The 26,467-nt window shown below is 46.5% G+C and overlaps 2 protein-coding genes across 2 annotated transcripts in view; both read left to right on the top strand.

Moving 5' to 3' along the window:
* The window catches only part of LOC121003516 (zinc finger protein 208-like), a 2,651,670-nt gene that overhangs the window by 202,260 nt on the left and 2,422,943 nt on the right, over positions 1-26,467 (top strand). The window lies entirely within an intron of this gene.
* LOC121003537 (zinc finger protein OZF-like) overlaps positions 1-26,467 on the top strand; it is a 1,338,071-nt gene that overhangs the window by 821,500 nt on the left and 490,104 nt on the right. The gene's annotated exons all lie outside the window — the stretch shown is intronic.

The raw sequence follows: 26,467 nt of genomic DNA, 5'->3' as shown, positions 1-26,467 counted from the left end.
ATTCTTTAGGTGAGTGTAGACTCGCCACTGGATAGTACTTTTTGAATTCTACAGCTTCATCACTTGATTGATCAAGCGTATAGTTACATTTCCGTGCGACACAGTGACCAAGCTCCTAGAGGCTAGGACAAGGGGATGATCTTGTGGGTTCCACGAGGACCAGCTAATCATGACCTCGGACACCGATGCAAGCATTGCAACATATCAGGGTCTCTGCTCCAGGCTGGAGTCTAATAGGCTGAGCATCCTTGATGCGAGCATGGCAGATTTCCCCCTGTCGGTTGCTGAATTTTTGTTGGGCAGCTAGCACCTGGATGGTCTGGTTTATGACACGTTGAGTTACATGGGGGTGCGGTTTGTAGAGTTTTCTTCAAGGCTTCCAGCACTTCAGTGTAACAGTTGCCGAGTATATTCATCCCCAGGACCACAGGGCAATTGTCATCTTCTGGGACCTGAATCATGACTACCCTTTCGTGTGGGAGTTTGGTATCTTCAATCTGTAAGGTAGATTCCCAATAGCCTAATATAGGCACTAGTTGGCCATTGGTAGCTATGATGTGGAGACAGGATTCCGGGGGTTGTCAGCTGGGCTCCGTTTCGGCATCTTTTGAATGCAAATTGACGGATGGTAGTAACTTGAGATCCTAGTATCAATCAAAGCAGAAAACATTACTCCATTGATGCTAGCTTCAACCACGGGATGGGCGCCCACATACCTAGGCATAAAGGCTGGATCTTTGGGACCTAGTGTTCATCCTCCCGAGGGGCGGTCCCTGACCTCAGGAGTTACCCGTTTAATTGCCAGCAGCTCTTTTCGGTGTGTCCATGTTTTTACCAATGCAGGCATATGCATTTTTCCTGGTGTCTCGATACCCGGGGTCTGGCAACCTACCAGTCGTCCGGCTCTGAACTTCTCGTGGACCGGGTGTAGGATGGTGTCTTGCTGCAGAAGTCCCTTTCTCAGCTTTGGGCTGCTGTTCCATTCGCTCTCCATTCGGGAGGTTCAGATTGGTGACTTTCCCCCAGGATGCCGATAGTAAGCTCCTTAAAATCCAAGAAAGGGGTATCTGGGTGCTGAGCTGACAGCATCTTCAGCTGATGTTTGAGGGATTCGTCGAGGACACCTTCAATAAACTTCTCTATGAGGGTTTGATCTTGTCCTTCAGCTTCACGGGGATCTATATGGATAAAAGCCTGCAGAGCTTCTTGCAGGGGCAGGGCAAAGTCTCTCAAAGTCTCTTTTGACTGCTGCCGCATTCTAAAGAAGTGAATCTTAAGCTCGGAGGCAGTCCTAGTTTCAAAGGTGGTACTCTAGACTGTGCACAGTCTGGGCACAGGTTCAAACGAACCTGGAAAAGGCCCAGGCTCTCTGCATGGCCTTTTAATTAAATGCACTTGCTCGTACAAGATGCTGGCAATGTCCTGGAGAGTGTCCCTCTTTTCTGCCATTCTCACGTCATGAAGAACGCTCTCCTGGACTTGTAGCATCAGAATTGTATGCAGCTACATCACTTTATCTGCAACATTCCAACTCACTGGAATTCAACATTGCACATGTTTAAGCGTCTATACTAGTGTTGATCGTGAATATTCTAATTGCAAATTTTTATCGCAAATATTGTCACTTTGAGAATTTGCGAATATCTAGAATATAGTGCTATATCTTCGTAGTCGCAAATATTCTAGATTTTTTTTTATCAGTACCCATGATCCCTCACTGCTTCTTGCTTGTGGGCCAATGAGAAGGCTGCAATATCTTTGACTTTAGGTGTAGTGTTGATCCCGAATTCTTAATGCAAATTTTCAGATTGCCGATTTTCACAATCAAGAAAATAATGACTAGAGATCATGAATTTGCGAATATATGACGAATATTCGTGAAATATTGCGAATTTGTATATTACCCCTGCTGCTCATCACTGGTCTATACAAGCAGCGGAAAGCCGTGAACGATTTGGTGATGCACCAGACCGCCTCCCCAAGGAACATGTGTATTTTCCAGGTTGGGCACTGGCAGCTCATGCCGATGATGCTGCAGATGTCCCTCACCCCCCTCATATGTATTTTTGAAGAGATGCTGATGCTCATGCAAAAGGTGGCCCTACAGCTATTGGGGTCACACAATGAGAAACTCCCATGAGGGAGGAGGAGGAGCTGCTGCCACTTGAGGAGGAGGAAGAGGATTCAGAGTTGGAGAAGAAAGAGGATGATGATGCTGAAGATGACACCAGCTACAACATATAATCGTTACATGGGGGGGGGGGCAGAATTGGAAAAAGTAGCTCTTTGGGCATGCTGGCCAGATCATGTCATCACTGACATTGAGCAGTCTGATTACTGGATGGCCATGCTTTTAGAGCCTAGCTACCAAGGCAAAATGGGGGAATGTTTTCCTCTTGCAGAAAGTGTTTATTATTAGGAAACACTGTGTACACAACTTATGGCGATCAGACGCCTGACACCAGCATGTCTGAAAGGGGGTCCCCTCCCCACCTGCAGAGTTACCTGCCTCCCGCCACCATAAGAAGCAGAAGCCGCAGTAGCTATTTCAGTCTTCTCAACATTATGGAGCAGTTTTTCCATATGCCACACCAGGCTGAGGCCAGTCAGCAAGCTGACAGCACCCGCCTCAATGCCCCTTCACACCTACCTAAACTATGGCCAGCCTCTGTCTTATGCCCAGTTCCCTGACCCATAGATTGCTGCTAGACAGGCAGACTAGAACAGTGGCCCGGACTGGCACAGCATGCGCTCTATCTTCTTTTTTGTCCAGCCTAAAGTGTTATCTCAGAGAGGATTTTCAGCACTGCAGGGGGGGGGGGGGGGGGCATGAAGACACCCCCAAATGGACCAAGCAGTGGCGTAGCTAGAAATGACTGGGCCCCATAGCAAATTTATGAATGGGGCCCCCCTCCTCCAGTCATATTTTCGCAACCCCTTCCTTTCATGCCGCCCCCATTCCTGTGGCTAGTAAAGATCGCTCTCTCAGAACAGGCCCGGCAGCTGTTCCTTCCGTTTTCTACACTGTCTATACTGTCACTGTATATCATTTCATTGTGTAATACTGTTGAGGGGGCCCTGACAAAATCTTTTAGTCCTCCTCCTCCTGGATTGGCCCCTTCTGGGTCAGGGCCCCAAAGCAGCCGCTTCCCCTATAGTTACGCCCCTGGGACCAAGTTATCCTCCGCTGGTGTACAAAACATCACTTTTGTAAAAATGGAGGAACCCTGGACATTAAGCAGGGGTACACACGGCAATACTTGCATTGCCCGCTGACCTTTAGGTGACGGTCACTGGGCTAGAAAGGTTTTCTGCCCAGTGATGGTAAGGCTATTTTTATCCTGTGATTTTGGAGTGAAAAGTTTTCCCGCTTCTGTCAGGATCACTTGGCAGAAGTTTCATTCTTCCTAGTGATTTCCCTTTAATTGGTCAGATTGATAGACCTATTGTGACCCAGGGTTCTGGTAGGGTTACCCGGACCCTGGTAACAATGGCCTGATTGGTGGAAAGGGCCGGTTAATAGGCTATAGGTGTCTGTGCTATGCGGGCCAGGTTGCCTTTCATCTGCACCGGCCCGTGGAGCCGGATCCCTCGTGCCTCGCCCACCCGTATTTTGTTGAATGTTGGCCATGGTTCTAAGGGGGTGGTTTTGGATAGTCATCCCGTGATGGGATAGACTCTGATGTATGGTTATGGTTTGGTTGAGTCTGAGTTTATGACTAGGCTCATAGTTAGAACAGGTCAGGAATGGATGCAGACAGCACACAGTGTGCTGTCCGCATGCGCATTTCCTGAGCGTGGCGCGAACTTCCAGCCGCAGCTCTGGAAGAATGTACCACTTCGGGTACGAAAATACTACAGGAATTAGACTGCCAGGGAGCTTAAGTTGAAATTTTGGTTTTAATAAACAGGTCATGGCCATTTTTACCTCCACTCTCTAGTCGGTGTATTTATTTATCTATGTAATGTTATTTATTAATGGTTTGGGTAAATTGGTGTAAGTAATGGGCATATACCCCATGTAATGCCATGAGCCAAGCCTGGACTCAGGAGGATTTTCACATTCTTCTGGCTGATTCTGATGAATACATCTGGCCTTGCTGGTGGTGCTCCACTGTTATGGGGGTCTAGCGTTCTGAATGATTGCTGCTGCCACCCGCATAATGTCACTGCTGTCTGTCTATCTTCTGTAAGGGATCGTCTTTTTTCAGGGGGTTACACTCACAGATATCTTCGCAGACACGATTATAATGTCCAAACTCTTGCTTTATTTCAGACACTTTAGCAAAGCACAGGTTACGAAGTCGCAGCTTCAACTTATCACGTGTGACATCCACACAAAATAACAAACCCTTGCCCGGCTAGGCTCTAACTAAACACATAAGCGTATCCCTGACTCACCTAGAGAGCCCTGTTCACACATGGAACACAAATGCAGCTTTTCTCAGCCATTCAGTCCAGCAACCTCCAGGCTGTGACACTTCAATACCTTTTGGGGGATTGTGGCCCAGTAGTCCTCCCGACTCTGGCCTCGTGATCCTTGTTTCACAGGCGTCACCGCGTCCCTCAAAGTTCAGGCTATCGCCTAGCCTCATGGCCCCTCAGCCCACCCGGCTGAGACCACTCACACAGAGTCTCACCAGGACTCTGCTTCACAAGACACTCCAGAGTGAGCCACACCCAAGATCCAGTAGCAGGATTAAATAGAATCCCTGGACATGAGCATGCCTCAAGTCCCGGACTGGAACCTGGGGAAACAACACCTCAATGTTCACATTGCCACATATCCCCCTTCTCTGTTCAAACCTGTTGGGGTGAACACATACCAACTGGATGCTCGTGACAGGGTATCCGCATTATACTGCCATCTTCCGGCTCAACATTCCCCCTGGAAGAGATGGCCAGCGTCACATGCTTCCCTTTATTTTGCCAGACCCAGGCCATTAGAGCTTAGTTTGTCATAAACACTGCCTTCCTACATAGACTACAGTGTCTGAGGGCCTCCTCCGTCTCCTCTTCGCTGGAGAACTTAGCTTTCTGGCTTGCTTCTTTTCTAGATTTCTTCTTAGGCCCACAACCTTTAACTTCCGCAACCTTTACAGCCGCGTTTTCCACGGGGAGCTCCCGCCTCCTCCTTTTGTTGGAAATCCGGCTGGTCAGTTTCAAACCACCCTTTAGCCGCTCTAATGTCACCTGGTGTTCTCACTCACTTTGTTTCTTTATTCTATCACCAGATAGCAATTCCCTTTTTTCTTTAGTCCCCACAGGGGTTACCTCAGGTTTGGCTTCAGTATCAGAGTCTTCTGCTTCTTCCACATCAGCCCCATCAACTGGTTCAGCAGATACATCTACTATCTTCTTCTCTGCCTCGGCCGGCACCACCATCTCCAGTCCTATTCTTAACAGGCTCTGACTTCTTGGCACCTTCCAGAGGATCTTCCTCTTCCGGTTTCTCATTTTCTTCCACCTGCTGTGCAGGAGCACGATTAGGCTTCTCCAACTCATAGATGGCATATTTTGAGCTCATGAGAGCTTCCATCTCTGCTCTGAGTTGCTTGTTCAGCCTCTCTAATTCATTTCGCTCCTCAAGCACTTCTTCAAGGGCTCTAGCCAAGGAGAGGGCCTTGGACTCTTTCTCCCAAGCATCAGCCTCCGCTCGGTCACGTTCTTCAGCATACCGAGCCGATATGTATTTCTCTGCAGCCAGGAGCTGGCCAAATTTCTGTTCCTTCTTAGTTTTTTGCACTAGCTTGTTGGAAGCGCCCCACTCTTGGGCCTCCTGTTCCAGCGGCTCTTTTTACTCTGTTCTGCTGCCGCATCAGCCGAAGGAGTACCACCCTTCTCCTTTACACACTTTGTGGGATTTCCACCCAGGGACTCTTCAAGCCCATTGTCGATGTTGACTACAGACTTCCGTGTCTTTCTGGAGTCTTTCCTCTTCTCCAGGACACCAGGCAGTAGACCCTTCAGTTCACTCATCTTTTCCAGGGTCTCTTCTTTTGACCCCTCTGCAGCCTTCTTCAATGTCTTTATGATGACAACTAGTCCCTTCTCTATCGTATCTAGGGACCGTGTGGAGAGAGAGAAATCATCTTCATGATTGCAGCTGTACTGACAGGTCAGGTCATCTACCGCCGCCTGAATATGGGTCTCAGACACTAGGCTGGCGTCTCCCCACTCAACTCTAGTCACGTCAGGTACAACTATAGTCTGGTTGCTACCCGTAACTATGTCAATTTGGCAAGACCTCAACATGGCAGCCTCTCTCTCTGAGTTGCTATCGGCCACGGCACATGCGTCACTTATATTACTTGTGTCATCATTATCAGTTCTGACCTCTAGGGGCACCGATGCGCTAGTCCCCACATTGGACACTTCCCCAGCAACCAAAAAACCCAGTGGGTACTGCATATCCACCTCTGGTACGTGTGGTACACCCTCTGGGCTCACAACATTAACCAGCATTTTTGTATCACATAAATTTTTACCAGGAGCGGGCACTTCTCTCCTGATCACATCCTGAAAGGGAAAAGGCATGTCATTATCATATACCTCACAATTTCATTTTTCACTTCAACTACATCACTGTTTTCATTATGCATTTCGGCAAACATGGTACCATCACTTTGCACCTTATCAGCTCCACTGTTTCTAATGGTCACTTCATTTAATGGGCTAGGTACCAGTTCTGCGGGAGTTACGTGACCGACCGCAGAAGTGTTTCTACCCCACAAATCACGGAACAACCTTCTCTCATGTACGGGCGAATTTACGGCAGCAAGTCCATCAGTCCCAGCTGTCACTATAGCCTCACACTCAGTAAGAACTACCTGACAGTCCTCATTAACCGCATGTCTGTCCAGCATATTAATCACTTTATTTATCTCAGGTTTCCATATTGTGCTACCTTTTACCCGGGCCATCATAGGGTCTCTAATTTTCTACACCCCATGCCTAGCCTTGGTCATAGGCATTTTGGGCAACACAACAACCTTTTCCCCAAAAAAAGTCCTGCAAGGAAACAACCGCAACAGGCTTACCCGCCTGTTCAGACCCTGCGTTTTCTCCAATGTCACACACTTCTGAGAGAGTTCCTCGCCTCGGTGATTGATCACTCACCGTCCCAGCAGGTATCCCCTGCCGTCGGCTCACTGTCACTGGGTCTGTCACATAATTAATAACAGGAGCGATCTTACCCAGCGATGTCATGGGTTCGGCAGTCCCAGAATCCAAGGATACTCCAGGATCCTCCATTACAAAATCACCTGCAGCCTCCTGACTGCAGTGGTTGCTGCGAGAAAAGCCACGACTCCATCCTCCTTCCAGAATTGAGATTCACACTCTCGGGAGACATGTCCTTGGGATCTCCAGCCACAGAATATGAGCCACTTGCTCCGCTCCATAACTGCTGGGCAGCCGCACGCTGTTGTGGTTTGTTGACCTTATCAACAGCCTCGCAGATCCTCGGCACATCCTCTCTAGGACTCTGTCTCCACTGGTAGGGAACATTTGACCTCCTGAGAGCTGAACCGCTCTCCCCCTCTTTATCTTCCCGACGGTTGCCCTTGGCAACGGCATATCTTTGCTTTTCCCCCGATAGTCCCGGAACACCACCAACCTCTTGGAACTTTGTACAGGGTCCATACAGTGTTGAGAACCCATTTCTCAAGGCCAGCTGCAACTGTGCCTTCAAAGCCTCTCGCTCTGCATCAAATTGCGCCAATTCATTTTTAGTGTAGCCAATTGCTATGGCCATTTCTTCTGCCTGCTGTATTCGCCGGCGCTGCCGGACGTACTCGTCCCCGAGACCCATGGTAGCAGGAAAAACTTTCAGCCACAAGTCCACTTTTGCTGGGCTACTGGCCCTTTAATTCACTGCAGTTTTACTTGCACCACAGCAAAATAGTCCACACTCTTATGAGCAGCACCTGCTCCACTGGACAAAAAAACAACAACTTCCTGCCCTTTAACTCCACACACGGCAAAAAACAGCTTTTAGCAGCACCTGCAGTCTCAGCGTTGCCCCTAGCAACCGACTGTTGTCCTTCTCTCATGGACAACTTGCCCGCATCCGACACCAATTGTAAGGGATCGTCTCTTTTCAGGGGGTCACACTCACAGATATTTTCGCAGACACGATTATAATGTCCAAACTCTTGCTTTATTTCAGACACTTTAGCAAAGCACAGGTTACGAAGTCGCAGCTTCAACTTATCACGTGTGACATCCACACAAAATAACAAACCCTTGCCCGGCTAGGCTCTAACTAAACACATAAGCGTATCCCTGACTCACCTAGAGAGCCCTGTTCACACAGGGAACACAAATGCGGCTTTCCTCAGCCATTCAGTCCAGCAACCTCCAGGCTGTGACACTTCAATACCTTTTGGGGGATTGTGGCCCAGTAGTCCTCCCGACTCTGGCCTCGTGATCCTTGTTTCACAGGCGTCACCGCGTCCCCCAAAGTTCAGGCTATCGCCTAGCCTTGTGGCCCCTCAGCCCACCCGGCTGAGACCACTCACACAGAGTCTCACCAGGACTCTGCTTCACAAGACACTCCAGAGTGAGACACACCCAAGATCCAGTAGCAGGATTAAATAGGATCCCTGGACATGAGCATGCCTCAAGTCCCGGACTGGAACCTGGGGAAACCACCTCAGTGTTCACATTGCCAGACTTCACATTCAGTCATTTCACTAATGCCACTTTTCCACCATCACATTCTGTACGGCTGCTCCTGCTGCCACCTCAGTTATGCAACTACTGTGACCTGATGACTAGAGATGAGCAAATTTCAAAAAAATTCAATTCGGCCGGTTCGCAGTATTTTCTGAACAAATTTGCTTTGGTTTGAATTAAATTGCAATGAATCGCGTAAAAAAAATGATATTTCCGGGCTGCTGAGAGCCTTGATAGTGGTGTACTGTGGTAGTGAATTAATATTGTGAGTCCGTATGACATGCAGATGACAGGCGTCGTTCTTAGAATCACTGCGCACTTCACTTATTTAGGCAGTCACGGGGCCAAAACTGACCAAATAACTCAAGTATGAATTCAGCCTTACAGGTCCATGTTAGCCTCAAGAAGAAGCGCACTCCTTTTACACGCTCGTCAGCTTATTCCACATAGATGTCTACAGAACCTGTTCTATTAAACTCTTATACAAGTAGAGCCCCCCGACAGAGTGGAGAGGATGTCAGCAGTAAGTTTGTGTTGACGTCACTGATTATTTTGTCTTTCCTCTGATCCGTCAAAACAATAACCCACAAAAAACGGATCGTGTCTGTGGAGCATCCGCCTTCACTCGGTCAGCATTTTCTCAATAATCCATCAGTATTGTTATTGCCAAAAAAATACAGGAGTGGATATAAAAACAGAGATGACACATGAATGGAATATTTGCATGTCTTCTGTGTTTTGTACCCACTCCAGCTTTTGGCTACCAAATCATAAGCCAATTCTGATGGGACCATACAGGCCTTACAGCTGCTACTCAGACAGGATCCGTTGTGCATCTCATTTTTCCCTCCTTCTGACAGATCAGAAGAAAGGTCAAATAAATGATGATGTCAGCCAGGACGAAAGCCAAAATAGTGGCCCAGTCATGAAGTGGGGAGGGTAGGAACAGCATGAGAAGACCACAAAGTGGCCCAATGACAGAGAATGGAGTTGACGATAGCATCAGGAGGCCACAGAGTGGCACAATGACAGCGTATGGAGTTGGCAGCAGTATGAGGAGGCCACAGAGTGGCACAATGACAGAGTCTAGAGGTGGCAGCAGTATGAGTAGGTCAGCTAGTGGCACAATGACAGCGTATGGAGGTGGCAGCTGTATGAGGAGGCCACCGAGTGGCACAATGACAGTGTGTAGTTCGCAGTTGTCCGTAAATTTCCCTAGAAGATTGGGGTAATATATTGGCGAATTTAAGTTTACTTTCTTATAATTTTAATCAAGTTTTGGTTCAATTTAATATTCATTATTTAATAAATTTTGTAATAAAAATTAAGTGTTGCCTAAGACAGGAGAGAATCCGCCAGTCTTCAGTTTATTTGACCACGTGGTTGCGATGGAGAAAGTATTCCCCAAATAAATTTCTCTACACCTGGAGATGAATCCTGTCAAGATTGATGGAAGTGCGTTATCGGCTGCTCATCGATCCAGATACTTCAGGGTTAACCTGCCTTGCATGAACAGGCCTCTAGTAGCTACAGAGAATGAGAAGACAAACCTTCAAAATAGCTTTGAGCCCAGAAGAGTCGCAAAGTTCATCAAGATACGTCAATAAAGATTTTACCGTATATAACTGCAGCGCTCAAAGCTGAATAAAATTTAGTTGGGCGAACGAAATAGGTCAATAAAGATTTTACCGCATATAACCGCAGCTCTAAACGCTTAATACATTTTTTGGGTTACTGAAATATGTCACTAAAGGCTTGGAACTCTCCACAAGCCATAAGTTCTCTGAAAGGTGCAGAGTCCACCACTTGGAAAGGCTGGGCAGTAGCTGCTGACTGTCCTCGCTGTATAGTGGAGCTGAGCCCACAGCATACATAACTTCTCTGGCTGAGGGAACAGCAAAGGACAGAGGCAGGTGAGGGCCACCGAACCCACTGGCTGTTGGCTGGCGGTGTCTGATGTCACTTGGGATGAACTGGATGACGGAGTTAACCAATCAAGAACCACTGGGTTGTTGGTCAGGACTCGACCACTAGATGACGCTGGGAGCTCAGACCTCTGGCTGCGACTCCTGCTGCCACGCACCCTTACTCTGCTGCGACCTGTGCCAGCGCCAGAAACATTTAGGCCTCTGCCCCCCCCTGTGCATGGCCTGGCACTTCTCTGCCTGACATACTTGTAGCTGAACTAAAAGCAAATTAAAACACCCCTAAAAGCCCCAAATATACACTGCTCAAAAAAATAAAGGGAACACAAAAATAACACATCCTAGATCTGAATTAATGAAATATTCTTCTGAAATACTTTGTTCTTTACATAGTTGAATGTGCGGACAACAAAATCACACAAAAATAAAAAAATGGAAATCACATTTTTTAACCCATGGAGGTCTGGATTTGGAGTCACACTCAAAATTAAAGTGGAAAAACACACTACAGGCTGATCCAACTTTGATGTAATGTCCTTAAAACAAGTCAAAATGAGTCTCAGTAGTGTGTGTGGCCTCCACGTGCCTGTATGACCTCCCTACAACGCCTGTGCATGCTCCTGATGAGGTGGCGGACGGTCTCCTGAGGGATCTCCTCCCAGACCTGGACTAAAGCATCTGCCAACTCCTGGACAGTCTGTGGTGCAACGTGACGTTGGTGGATAGAGCGAGACATGATGTCCCAGATGTGCTCAATTGGATTCAGGTCTGGGGAACGGGCGGGCCAGTCCATAGCATCAATGCCTTCGTCTTGCAGGAACTGCTGATACACTCCAGCCACATGAGGTCTACCATTGTCTTGCATTAGGAGGAACCCAGGGCCAACCGCACCAGCATACGGTCTCACAAGGGGTCTGAGGATCTCATCTCCTGTACCTAATGGCAGTCAGGCTACCTCTGGCGAGCACATGGAGGGCTGTGCGGCCCTCCAAAGAAACGCCACCCCACACCATTACTGACCCAATGCCAAACCGGTCATGCTGGAGGATGTTGCAGGCAGCAGAACGTTCTCCACGGCGTCTCCAGACTCTGTCACGTCTGTCACATGTGCTCAGTGTGAACCTGCTTTCATCTGTGAAGAGCACAGGGCGCCAGTGGCGAATTTGCCAATCTTGGTGTTCTCTGGCAAATGCCAAACATCCTGCACGGTGTTGGGCTGTAAGCACCTGTGGGGACCTGTGGACGTCGGGCCCTCATGGGGTCTGTTTCTGACCGTTTGAGCAGACACATGCACATTTGTGGCCTGCTGGAGGTCATTTTGCAGGGCTCTGGCAGTGCTCCTCCTGTTCCTCCTTGCACAAAGGCGGAGGTAGCGTTCCTGCTGCTGGGTTGTTTCCCTCCTACGGCCTCCTCCACGTCTCCTGATGTACTGGCCTGTCTCCTGGTAGCGCCTCCATGCTCTGGACACTACACTGACAGACACAGCAAACCTTCTTGCCACAGCTCGCATTGATGTGCCATCCTGGATAAGCTGCACTACCTGAGCCACTTGTGTGGGTTGTAGACTCCGTCTCATGCTACCACTAGAGTGAAAGCACCGCCAGCATTCAAAAGTGACCAAAACATCAGCCAGGAAGCATAGGAACTGAGAAGTGATCTGTGGTCACCACCTGCAGAACCACTCCTTTATTGGGGGTGTCTTGCTAATTGCCTATAATTTCCACCTGTTGTCTATCCCATTTGCACAACAGCATGTGAAATTGATTGTCACTCAGTGTTGCTTCCTAAGTGGACAGTTTGATTTCGCAGAAGTGTGATTGACTTGGAGTTACATTGTGTTGTTTAAGTGTTCCCTTTATTTTTTTGAACAGTGTATTTTTCTTTTTGGACTGAAATATGCCACTAAATACTTTTAGCACAAATAACAGCAAAAGTGACCTGCGTATACATTTATCTTTTTCCACAGATATAAGCCACTAAAGGCTTTTCAACATAGCACTTGCCCCCCAATAACTAATTGCTAGAATGACAGAGCTGTATAATGGCTATATGGATCCCCAAATAATGTTTCCCTGCACTTGTAAATCGCTTTTTCTCACAATGACGTTTTTCCAATGACTATCCCTAGCGCCTGCAGACATGTCTCTTCCTGCACTAAGTGCACTGGTGAATGCCAGAATCAAAGATGGCCGCCGTATCTATAGGGCTGTGACATAGCATGGCTGACTGAAGATTGTCTGGATGCATGGCATTATGGGTCATCCCTCCATCTTAGAGTTCCTTGCCCCATGTCTTCACACGTGTAGCCGCCATTTTAGAAAAAAAATTGCTCTTCGTTACCATGAAGAACGAGGAAAATCGGATTAGTTGCGAATTGAATTTTTCCTGAAATTCGGATTGAATTCCACTTCGTCTGCTTCGATTCGCTCATCTCTACTGCTGACCATCATCTTCCGTAAGGCTGCTGCTGCCTCCATTATGCTGCGGCCTTTCTGCCAACATGTACCGTATGGCTGCTGCTGCATCTGCCTCAGCTGCTGCTCCTCACTGTTACTCTCCAACTGTCACCACCATTAACACCAAGCATCAGCCACCACTATCACTACTACCCCCAGCACTACTACTACTACCACCATTATCACCAAGCATCAGCCACCACTATCACTACTACCCCCAGCACCACTACTACTACCACCACCATCATTAACACAAAGCATCAGCCACCACTATCACTACTACCCCCAGCACTACTACTACTACTACCACCACCATTATCACAAAGCATCTACCACCACTATCACTACTACCCCCATCACTACTACTACCACCATTATCACAAAGCATCTACCACCATTATCACTACTACCCCCAGCACTACTACTACCACCATCATTAACACCAAGCATCAGCCACCACTATCACTACTACCCCCAGCACTACTACTACCACGACCATCATTAACACAAAGCATCAGCCACCACTATCACTACTACTACCCCAGCACTACTACTACCACCATCATTAACACAAAGCATCTACCCCCACCACCACTACTACTACCCATAGACAGCCCTGTATGTCCATGCTGTACCGCTCCTGCTGCTGCCACTTTATCAGCACCGTCCCCTTCCCACATCCATACCGCTGCTGCTGCTGCTGCTCCCAATTAGAAGGGAGACGTTTTTTAGACTCGTTCACAACAAGCCCCTTCTTCTTCTATGGTTTTTCGTACAGGCGGGCATTCCGACCCGGTCAAGGCATCATTTTTGGACACTTGGTCACCCAAGCCACTTTGTAATAGTTTTCTATCCCATAACACCGTGTGTTTAATCGTCTTCTGCCTCCGATAAGGGGCAATTATTGGAAGCTTTGGAAAATGAAAAAGCAGAACACGTATCCCGGCGCGGTGCGATATTACACACGCTGTATGATAACGCCTTTCCCCACCGCTATGTATGTCGGTGTCAGTCAGACATCAGTTACTATTGCCGTGATTGGGGTCCGGAGCTTGTGGGGGGAACAAGAAAAAATCATAACAAATAAATGAGAGAACAAGTTTTCCTAAAAATGATGACTCCTTCGGAGGCTAGAGGGGGTCAAATACCAACTTTTAGGGTAATTGGAGCAACGTCGGTTTGGCCTGAATCGTGTCTGAGCCAAAATTTTAAAAAAAATTGAGCGAATTGGACCCAAAACAAATCTCAAGTGTTTTTTTCTGTGTTTTTTCTAATCTCCGCCGACTAAAATCTCATCTTTGAAATCCGGCCAATGACGCAAGGCGGGGCTATTAAAGGGGCGGGGCTATTAAAGGGGCGGGGCTGTCCCAGGAATTGTAGGGATCGGATCGCTGGGGGCCCCTGCCAATCATGAGAACGGGGCCCATGTTCCCCCATTGGAATGGAGCAGCAGAGAAGCTCAGATCAACTACAAAGACAATCCTTTAATAAAACAAAAAAAATAACATAGGATAATAATTTTAATCTCCCCCCACAGCGGAAATCCTACATCTGCCCCGACATAAGGTATCGCTGACCTCATTTCTAATAACTGATATGGAGAAAAGGGACAGAGTTACCCCTAAACATCTCCTGAGCGCACACAGAGCCCCGATACCAGCAGATTACATCGCCGGCTCTGCTACATGGACATGACAGAGACTCAGCTGTAGTAACTGAACATTACACATACACAGCTCTGCTACATGGACATGACAGAGACTCAGCTGTAGTAACTGAACATTACACATACACAGCTCTGCTGCACACACACTGATACAAGTCTTCAGAGGCATATTACACATAAACAGCTTGGTTGTATGCACATACAGCTCAACTACACAGACATTACACGGATACAGCTCATCTATACAGACATTACAGGCTTACAGCTCTGCTACATACAGACTGGGATTACAAGCAGTACAGCAAAGACCTGTGTACAGGGAGCGGATAATCCTGGTCATGTGATCTGCATGACTCCTCCCACACACGATCACATGGTTATGACATCATCACAGGTCCTGTACCTTCTCCTGCAGCACAGACTGGAGCCTGACTCCGCCCACACATGATCACATGGTTATGACATCATCACAGGTCCTTTACTTCCTCTCGCAGCACAGCCTGGAGCCTGACTCCTCCCACACACGATCACATGGTTATGACATCATCTCAGGTCCTGTACCTTCTCCCGCCGCACAGACTGGAGCCCGACTCCTGCACGTGGTGGTAGAAATTACAGCCCAGGAGGCTCCATAGTGAAGGGTTGTCAGAGGAGGACACGCCTGCCCCCAGGTAAGTGGAACACTCATCACATCCACACATATAAGGCTCCACAGCCAGAAGGATCTGTAGATCTGTCTGCTGGTAATCAACAGATTCCTGAGAACATAAATGAGGAAGTAAGCACGCAGGCGTCTGGGGCAGGACACCAGCTTAACCACCTCAGCCCCCAGTGCTTAAACACCCTGAAAGACCAGGCCACTTTTTACACTTCTGACCTACACTACTTTCACCGTTTATTGCTCGGTCATGCAACTTACCACCCAAATGAATTTTACCTCCTTTTCTTCTCACTAATAGAGCTTTCATTTGGTGGTATTTCATTGCTGCTGACATTTTTACTTTTTTTGTTATTAATCGAAATTTAACGATTTTTTTGCAAAAAAATGACATTTTTCACTTTCAGTTGTAAAATTTTGCAAAAAAAATGACATCCATATATAAATTTTGCTCTAAATTTATTGTTCTACATGTCTTTGATAAAAAAAAAAATGTTTGGGTAAAAAAAAAAATGGTTTGGGTAAAAGTTATAGCGTTTACAAACTATGGTACAAAAATGTGAATTTCCGCTTTTTGCAGCAGCTCTGACTTTCTGAGCACCTGTCATGTTTCCTGAGGTTCTACAATGCCCAGACAGTACAAACACCCCACAAATGACCCCATTTCGGAAAGTACACACCCTAAGGTATTCGCTGATGGGCATAGTGAGTTCATAGAACTTTTTATTTTTTGTCACAAGTTAGCGGAAAATGATGATTTTTTATTTATTTTTTTTTCTTACAAAGTCTCATATTCCACTAACTTGTGACAAAAAATAAAAACTTCCATGAACTCACTATGCCCATCACGAAATACCTTGGGGTCTCTTCTTTCCAAAATGGGGTCACTTGTGGGGTAGTTATACTGCCCTGGCATTCTAGGGGCCCAAATGTGTGGTAAGGAGTTTGAAATCAAATTCTGTAAAAACTCACCAGTGAAATCCGAAAGGTGCTCTTTGGAATATGGGCCCCTTTGCCCACCTAGGCTGCAAAAAAGTGTCACACATCTGGTATCTCCGTATTCAGTAGAAGTTGGGGAATGTGTTTTGGGGTGTCATTTTACATATACCCATGCTGGGTGAGATAAATATCTTGGTCAAATGCCAACTTTGTATAAAAAAATGGGAAAAGTTGTCTTTTGCCAAGATATTTCTCTCACCCAGCATGGGTATATGTAAAAAGACACCCCAAAACACATTCCCCAACTTCTCCTGAATACGGAGATACCAGATGTGTGACACTTTTTTGCAGCCTAGGTGGGCAAAGGGGCCCATATTCCAAAGAGCACCTTTCGGATTTCACTCGTCATTTTTTACAGAATTTGATTTCAAACTCCTTACCACACATTTGGGCCCCTAGAATGCCAGGGCAGTATAACTACCCCACAAGTGACCCCATTTTGGAAAGAAGAGACCCCAAGGTATTCGCTGATGGGCATAGTGAGTTCATGGAAGTTTTTATTTTTTGTCACAAGTTAGTGGAATATGAGACTTTGTATGAAAAAAAAAAAAAAAATCATCATTTTCCACTAACTTGTGACAAAAAATAAAAAATTCTAGGAACTCGCCATGCCCCTCACGGAATACCTTGGGGTGTCTTCTTTCCAAAATGGGGTCACTTGTGGGGTAGTTATACTGCCCTGGCATTTTCCAGGGGCCCTAATGTGTGGTAAGTAGGTAAATGACCAGTGAAATCCAAAAGGTGCTCTTTGGAATATGGGCCCCTTTGCCCACCTAGGCTGCAAAAAAGTGCCACACATGTGGTATCTCCGTACTCGGGAGAAGTTGGGTACGGCGATACCAGATGTGTGACACTTTTTTGCAGCCTAGATGCGCAAAGGGGCCCAAATTCCTTTTAGGAGGGCATTTTTAGACATTTGGATACCAGACTTCTTCTCACGCTTTGGGGCCCCTAGAATGCCAGGGCAGTATAAATACCCCACATGTGACCCCATTTTGGAAAGAAGACACCCCAAGGTATTCAATGAGGGGCATGGCGAGTTCATAGAAATTTTTTTTTTTTGGCACAAGTTAGCGGAAATTGATATTTTTTATTTTTTTCTCACAAAGTCTCCCGTTCCGCTAACTTGGGACAAAAATTTCAATCTTTCATGGACTCAATATGCCCCTCACGGAATACCTGGGGGTGTCTTCTTTCCGAAATGGGGTCACATGTGGGGTATTTATACTGCCCTGGCATTCTAGGGGCCCTAAAGCGTGAGAAGAAGTCTGGAATATAAATGTCTAAAAAATTTTACGCATTTGGATTCCGTGAGGGGTATGGTGAGTTCATGTGAGATTTAATTTTTTGTCACAAGTTAGTGGAATATGAGACTTTGTAAGAAAAAAAAATAATTCCGCTAACTTGGGCCAAAAAAATGTCTGAATGGAGCCTTACAGGGGGGTGATCAATGACAGGGGGGTGATCAATGACAGGGGGGTTGATCAATGACAGAGGGGTGATCAATGACAGGGGTGGTGATCAATGACAGGGGTGGTGATCAATGACAGGGGTGGTGATCAATGACAGGGGTGGTGATCAATGACAGGGGTGGTGATCAATGACAGGGGTGGTGATCAGGGAGTCTATATGGGGTGATCACCACAGTCATTGATCATGCCCCTGTAAGGCTTCATTCAGACGTCCGGATGCGTTTTGCGGATCCGATCCATCTATCAGTGGATCCGTAAAAATCATGCGGACATCTGAATGGAGCTTTACAGGGGGGTGATCAGGGAGTCTATATGGGGTGATCACCACAGTCATTGATCATGCCCCTGTAAGGCTTCATTCAGACGTCCGGATGCGTTTTGCGGATCCGATCCATCTATCAGTGGATCCGTAAAAATCATGCGGACATCTGAATGGAGCTTTACAGGGGGTTGATCAATGACAGGGGGGTAATCAATGACAGGGGGGTGATCAGGGAGTCTATATGGGGTGATCAGGGGCTAATAAGGGGTTAATAAGTGACGGGGGGGGTGTAGTGTAGTGTAGTGGTGCTTGGTGGGACTTTACTGAGCTACCTGTGTCCTCTGGTGGTCGATCCAAACAAATGGGACCACCAGAGGACCAGGTAGCAGGTATATTAGACGCTGTTATCAAAACAGCGTCTAATATACCTGTTAGGGGTTAAAAAAAACACATCTCCAGCCTGCCAGCGAACGATCGCCGCTGGCAGGCTGGAGATCAACTCTCTTACCTTCCGTTCCTGTGAGCGCGCGCGTTCACAGGAAATCTCGCGTCTCGCGAGATGACGCGTATATGCGTCCACTCGGAATGAATCAACCACCTCCAGGACGCGTCTGTGCGTACAGCGGTCCGGAGGTGGTTAAAAATATTAACATAAGAAACAATTGACAAGAGTTCACTTCTAACGTATAACGCGTTTCGCGGACCGGCCTTCCCCTCCTTCAGGTACAACATAAGCCTGGACCAGGGGGCGTTATATAGAAGACATATCCAGGAGATCTCAGAGACGTGAACTGGAGGAGGGGGCGTTATATAGAAGACATATCCAGGAGATCTCAGAGACGTGGACTGGAGGAGGGGGCGTTGTATAGAAGACATATCCAGGAGATCTCTGAGACGTGGACTGGAGGAGGGGGCGTTGTATAGAAGACATATCCAGGAGATCTCTGAGACGTGGACTGGAGGAGGGGGCGTTGTATAGAAGACATATCTAGGAGATCTCAGAGACGTGGACTGGAGGAGGGGGCGTTGTATAGAAGACATATCTAGGAGATCTCAGAGATGTGGACTGGAGCAGGGGGCGTTATATAGAAGACAGGATCTCAGCACTGTCACCATGTACATAGACAAGGTGACAGTTTGCAGCCATGACGAATCTGTATATCATGGAGGCTTAAAGAGTTCATATTCCATCTCTGTCTGCGGAGTCTTTTTTCCATCGGCTGCGCAGTGCGGCGGAGGTACTGCAGAGTGCAGGGGCAGGGCATCGGGTAAGGCCACGTTCACACCAGAGAATGCCAGGAATCTGCCGGACCCCATTATACTGAGCGGGTGCAGGCGGCAGTATCCAGCAGGGTGCACCATGTGACGGTAGGTGCACTGCCCATCATGTTATAAATACATTTCTTTAGATATGTGGGTTTATACGGATATAACACGTATTTTTATTGGAGCGCTGATAAAGTGGTGGGATTTTATTGTTGTGCAGTTTCTGTTCCAACGAGGCGTTCGTTTAAAAACTTTAAACATTAAAATGTATTGGCTCCATGTACGAAAAAGTAGTTTCGGACAAAGTCGCGCAAGACTTTGGTGAATTACTGTGTCTTTAAAAACATTTTCAAATAGGAACCAGAAGTCTTTTTCGATACTGAGGTACCAACCAGTACCAAACCTGACTTTGGATTCTTTTTTTAAAATGTTTTTAAAGATGCAGATAGGAATACCGAAGTAATTCATCAAAGTTTCGTGCGACTTCGGCTGATAATAATTTTGCCTATGCAGAGCCAATACATTTTAATGCTGTACATAAACAGCTAGTGGTGGACGAACATCGGCCGGGACGTTTTGCGAACGGAAATTCGCGATCAAATGTTCGCGAACCGCGCGTTCGCGGCTGGCCTCATTCACTTTAATGGCAGGCGAACCTGAAAAACCTTCAGGTCATATTTGCAGCCACTAAATACTTACTAGAAGTGCACAAATAGTCCCACAACATGGACAGTGACCTACCAGAGGGGGATCGACGGGAAAAATTCCCACAAAAAATATGTATTTTAATCCGGGGCCCTTTTAATGCGTCTTAAAGGGAAACTCTCAATAATGTGCCCTACTGGAGCCTAGAATTTTTTTTTTATTTTTTTTTAGGCCACGGGAGTACAAGCCCCAAAAATTAGGCATTCACTTAACAAAAAAGAACAAGTGATTATGTGGCTGGAGGTACATTAGGCGTTCACTGGATAAAAATGTTACTGTAGGCCAGTACAGGCCCCAAAAATTAGGCATTCACCTGACAGAAAAGGCCTTTTATGCCACTGTATATACATAAGACAAGGACCATTCTTTGCTCTGGGTGGTGGCGGATATGTGTGGGCTGGCATGAAATGTGAGGTAGTCCACACTGTCGTGAGCTAGGCGAGTGCGCTTATCCGTCACTATCCCAGCTACTACCATAGGCAAGACCAAAGAGCTGTCAAAAGACACCAGAGACAAAATTGTGGACATCCACAAGGCTGGAAAGGGCTAGGGGGCAATTGCCAAACAGCTTGGTGAAAATAAATCAACTGTTGGAGCAATTGTTAGAAAATGGAAGAGGCTAAAGACGACTGTCAGTCTCACTCGGACTGGGGCTCCATGCAAGATTTCACCTCAATGATAAGAAAGGTGAGAAATCAGCCCAGAACTTCAAGGGAGCAGCTGGTCAATGACATGAAGAGAGCTGGGACCACAGTTTAAAAGGTCACTGTTGGTAGAACACTACGCCATCATGGTTTCAAATCATGCATTGCACGGAAGGTTCCCCTGCTCAAGTCAGCACATGCCCAGGCCCGTCTGAAGTTTGCCAATGACCATCTGGATGATCCAGAGGAGGCATGGGAGAAAGTCATGTGGTCAGATGAGACCGAAGTAGAACTTTTTGGTCTAAACTTCACTCGTCGTGTTTGGAGGAAAAAGGATGAGTTGCATCCCAAGAACACCATCCCTACGGTGAAGCATGGGGGTGGTAACATCATGCTTTGGGGGTGCTTTTCTGCGAAGGGGATAGGACGACTGCACTGTATTAAGGAGAGGATGAATGGGGCCATTTATTGTGAGATTTTGAGCAACAACCTCCTTCTTTCAGTCAGAGCATTGAAGATGGGTTCAATATGACAACCACCCGAAGCACACAGCCAGGATACCCAAGGAGTGACTCCGTAAGAAGCATATAAAGGTTCTGGAGTGGCCTAGCCAGTCTCCAGACCTAAATCCAATAGAACATCTTTGGAGGGAGCTGAAACTCTGTGTTGCTCAGCGACAGCCCCGAAACCTGACAGATCTAGAGGAGATCTGTGTGGAGGAGTGGGTCAAAATCCCTGTTGTAGTGTGTGCAAACCTGGTCAATAACTACAGGAAACGTTTGACTTCTGTAATTGCAAACAAAGGCTTCTGTACCAAATAGTAACACAGATTTTCTCAGGTGTTCAAATACTTATGTTCAGCAGTGCAAGACAAATACATTCTTAAAAAATCATACAATGTGACTTTCAGACCATTCATTATTTCTAAGTGGGAGAACTTATCAAAATCGCAGGGTGTTCAAATACTTCTGTCCTCACTGTAGCTGCGGTATCGCAGCAGAACCGCACACAACTGCTGCACAATACAAATGCACTATAATATACTTTCTATGTTAGAAAGTATATTATAAATATATCACACCCCTCAGTGTATCACACTTATCGATAGCACACCAATGCCAGTCCGTAAAAGGACTTTTGTGGCCCTATTAGCTAGCGTTTGGTGTCCCTAACAGTCTGTCCCTGGTCCACAAAGCAAACGCTCCCTACACTGGCAAAACACAGAATGTAAAATGGCTGCCAGATCGGGTTCTGTTATATGGTGGGGGTGTGTCCATGTGCTGAAACGCCTCAATTGGCTGTCCTGTCCCACCTGATGTGTGTGTCATGGGTCAAAGTTAGGCGAAATGCAAAAGAATATGGCGCCGGCGGACATCTCCATATGTTCACATGTTCGGCAAATCGCAAACGCGCAAAGTTCACAGCGAAACGACCGCTGGGCGAACCGCAAGGACATCACTAGAAACATCATTAAAAACTAAGTTTTTAAATGAATCGACTGCGGATCTACGATCTGAAGGTCGATTTTCTCATGCCCCTAGTTGCAGCTGCAGTTATTTCTGAGCGATCCTTAGAGACTTGTTCAGACTAGAACTGTATTTGACGCTGTTTGCTGCGCAAGGTGCACATTGTATGCTTGTAGCTGAAGGACACTGAGATCAGTGACCGCCATAACCCACGAAGGTGCAGAGCGGTTCCTTATACAGTGCCTAGTGCACCGCAGTGGTGTTGGAGGGTAGTCATAAATACTTACTGTACTTTCACACAATGGTGTAAATAACAAATTTATTTATCATTACATTTTTTTAAAATTTGCCTTCATCCACCTGAAGAAAGCTGTAGAATCATGGACACTAGGTTCTCACTTCCACCTAAGTTTCCGTCCACTGCCTGTTGTCAGACAAAATACATCCCTAGTAACATAGACTCACAAGAGCTAGCTGAGATGCTGATCCTGAGAACCTGCTTCTACGCTTTTGAAGATTGTAGGAGACCCCTACCTTTTTATGATTGTGATTTTTCTCCTCCTTATCTTTTTCTGTGAACTCCGTAGCTGAAAACAAACATAGTGTGAAGTAAGGAAAAGTTCAGTGATGGGAGGTTTTGCAGACTTGAGACGCCCCCTGCTTCTGAGTGAATTGCATCTAGGTGTGCAGCTGAAACAGGGAATATGTCTGAAAGAGACATTAGGGAAGCCCCAAAAAGACCTGTTCCTTCACAGTTATGATTGTTCAGAGAAGCACAGCGATTATACAAACTTTTCTATGATAACTCGGGTACATTTTACAGGTGTTGTCCCATTAAAAATATTCTACATTTTTCAAACCAGGATCTGAATAATTTCATATTGGCATGCAATGAAACATTTACAGTATCTGTATAAGCCCCACTGCTGTTTGTTTAAGATTGTTGGGACGGCCAGCGTCCTTCACTTACTGCGCCTGCGCTGAATACTGAACGGGACAGCGCAGGCATGAGATTTCCACAGGAGACAGGGCCGGCAAGTGGAGACCAACGCTGCCTGGCCCTGTCAATCAAGTGTAGCAGGGCGGGGCCAGAGGTGGGAGAACGGAGCCTCTAGGAGCAGGAGCAACACCCCCCCTCTCCTAGAAGCTCATTTGCATATTATAAAAGTTATTTTTTCTCAATAACGGCGGCACGCAGTGAGATGGCGCTAATATAGTTATGTTCAGCTGACATTAGTACATCACTAATGTCAGCCAGGTTAATAACCATTTTCCTGCTGACAGAAACCCTTTAAAGATAAATCTATTAAACTGCAACATCTGTGTGGCCGTGAGGAGCTCTAAAAAACCAAATTTGCCAACCCAACGTCTGTCTAGATAATAATAATCTTTATGTATCGCCAACATATTCCACAGCGTTTTACATAGAACCTGTAGAATCCTCCACTGCTCCAGCACTGAGGCTCCTGTGGTCTCCTTCAGTCTGTTTACATCACTGCAACGACAATATTGGTCGGAGCTCCTATGGCAGTATGTATATCACCTGACCATTGAGGTCTATGATGGTCAATAGCGGTTTCATGCTGTTCATACTGGCATCACTAATGACATCTTCTTCTGTTGACTGTAGGGTCAAGTGAAGATGTGACATACCATGAAACTGCCTTGACCTCACATGTTTCAATCCATATAAAAAGAGAGAACACAACATCTACACTTTATTATCTCCTCCCATGTCTCCTCTTATCTCCAGTTATTGTATTTTACTTGGGATTTTGTAGGATTTTACATCGTCTCATCTTCTTTCCATTCAGGTTCCTACAATATAGGACCCGCTCAGTGGAGATCTTCTATATAAGATCCTTCTCCTGATTTACCCTACAAGAATGGACAGGGACAAGATGGCGGAGAGGATAATAAATCTCACCCTAGAGATCCTCTTCCGGCTTACTGGAGAGGTGAGAGATTCTGATGATGTCACATTACATCATCTTATCTATGTTACTAACAGATGAACATGACTGGAGAGGTGAGGGACTCTGGAGATGTAAGGAGTGATATTTATTACTGTGTCTCTCTATAACCAGGACTACACAGTAGTGAAGAAGACCTCTAGTGAGCGCTGTCAGGCCCCTGTGTCTGAAGGATGGGGAAGAACCCTGAGCCCAATCACGGGGCCTCCACCTCACCCCCTGATCCATGAGGAAATCAATAGAGAGAAGATCCTAGAACTCACCAGCAAGATGATTGAGCTGCTGACTGGAGAGGTGACACTGCTGGGAATGCTGGGACATTACACAGGAACGCTATGAAGGGATCTGGGTGATGACTGTATCATTGTGTTGTCAGGTTCCTATAAGGTGTCAGGATGTCACCATCTATTTCTCCATGGAGGAGTGGGAGTATGTAAAAGGACACACAGATCTGTACAAGGACGTCATGATGGTGGAAAACCGGCCTCTCATATCACCAGGTAATAGACATGACTAAATACAAATGTCCTCTCATTATCTGTATGTGAGCAATTCATTCAGTCACTGGATGTCTTTCCTACTGTTGGAAATTGGCAACATAAACCTTTTGAAGCAACTTCTTCCTCAGAAGATTCTTTTGTTTAAGCCTCATTCACACGTCAGTGATTTCCATTAGTGATTGTGAGCCAAAACCAGGATTTGAGCCTCCACACACATAAGGTATGTAACAGCGGCTGCTATGAGCCAATGTTCCCCTGCTTATCGCCGCGAGCTCCGGGTTCAGCGCTGATCTGCTGCTGGTGTTTCCCCATTCATCACTGCAGTCCTGGGCTCTGTCCTTGCAGGCATTGTCTGTCCTGGGATCCGCTCCGCAGTTTCCTTCCAGCCCTGAGCACAGCATGGTTACAGCTTGTCGTCTGTAGCACTTTCTTTAGCGCACGTCACTTCCTGTGATTTATGGGTTAGCTTATCTGACCTTGCTGACCAAACCTAGCCCTCCTGCACATATATAAGTGGCTCAGCCCCCTTCCCAGGTGCCTGAGCGTCAAGGTCCTTGTGTCCTGCAAAGGTTGCTGATATCTCTGCTCGTCTTCCTGTGTATCTGACCCGCGCTTGTGTTTCTGGACTCCGCTACCTGTTTGATCCCTGCCAGCTTGCCTTGATTCTCCTGTTGCCAATCCGGATTGCCTGACCTATGCCACCTGCCCAGACCTATTGCTTGTTTGACTTCGCCTCTGCCTCATCCTTTGGTCCTGCACTGTTGCTCATGGTTACGGCTTGGCCTGCTGACTATGTCTGTACCTCTGGTAACTTGATCAGGTACCTCTTGGTCCGTCTGGACCAGCTGCCTCGTGTGTCAATCCTTCTCAAGAGGTCGCGACTTGGTGTTCCTCTTGGAAAAGTCTATCCCCACCATTAGGGGTACTGTAAATAATGAGGGGCTCACTTAGAGGAGGTAGGGCACGTGGCACAGTGGGTTCACACCCCTGGTTCATGACAAGGTATAGTGGAAAGATCTGTACCTGTTCTGTGTTTAGAGCCTCATCTGGTTTTGGCTCAAAATCTCGGCTGGAAATCACTGACCGAACACTGACGTGTGAATGAAGCCTTATTCGGAGACAAGAGCAGCAAGACAGCATTGAAGTCAATGTAAAATTTAGGCAGATTATGGCATAAGACGTAAATGGAAGTAAATTAAAGCCATGGTAAAAGGCAGCGCTCTGTTATAAGTCCTGGACACCGTCCTTTATACCTCAGAGAACAAAGGAATAATTTAATATTTTAATTCAAGTTTTCCGCATTGTGTCGCTGTACCTAGACTTCAGTGTTTTACACACAGATTCCATCATTCCATCATTTCTATGTAACCATAGATCTACACAAGTTACACCGACAACAACTTCTAATTGGATAAAAGTTCCTTATCACAATCTCTTCTTGCATAAATAATTTGTTCCTGGGGCCTTCCATTAATCCTTTCCAATTCAAGTACCAATCTCCATTTTTCTTTCCAAATAGCCCCATGGTCTATAAAACCAAGATAGGCTCTTTGATTTATCACCTGTCCAACACCAAGGATCGATCATGAACATGCAAATGGTTAGTTTTAATAGACAAATACATTTATCTTGGCCAAGGCTTCAACTTCTAGTGCAAATATTATCTACTTTCTAAAAGGTAACCATTCTATCATAACATATTTTTTATTACTTAAAGGCCTCTTTTTTTTTTTTTTTCTCAGCAGAAGTAGTTAGTATTTAAAGTACTCAGTATTCACTTCAAAACGGTGATTAAC

The sequence above is a fragment of the Bufo bufo genome, chromosome 6 (genome assembly GCF_905171765.1).
Source record: "Bufo bufo chromosome 6, aBufBuf1.1, whole genome shotgun sequence".
NCBI lineage: Eukaryota > Metazoa > Chordata > Amphibia > Anura > Bufonidae > Bufo > Bufo bufo.
The sequence above is the reverse complement of the archived record's forward strand: the minus strand, read 5'-3'. Positions and strand labels throughout refer to the sequence as shown.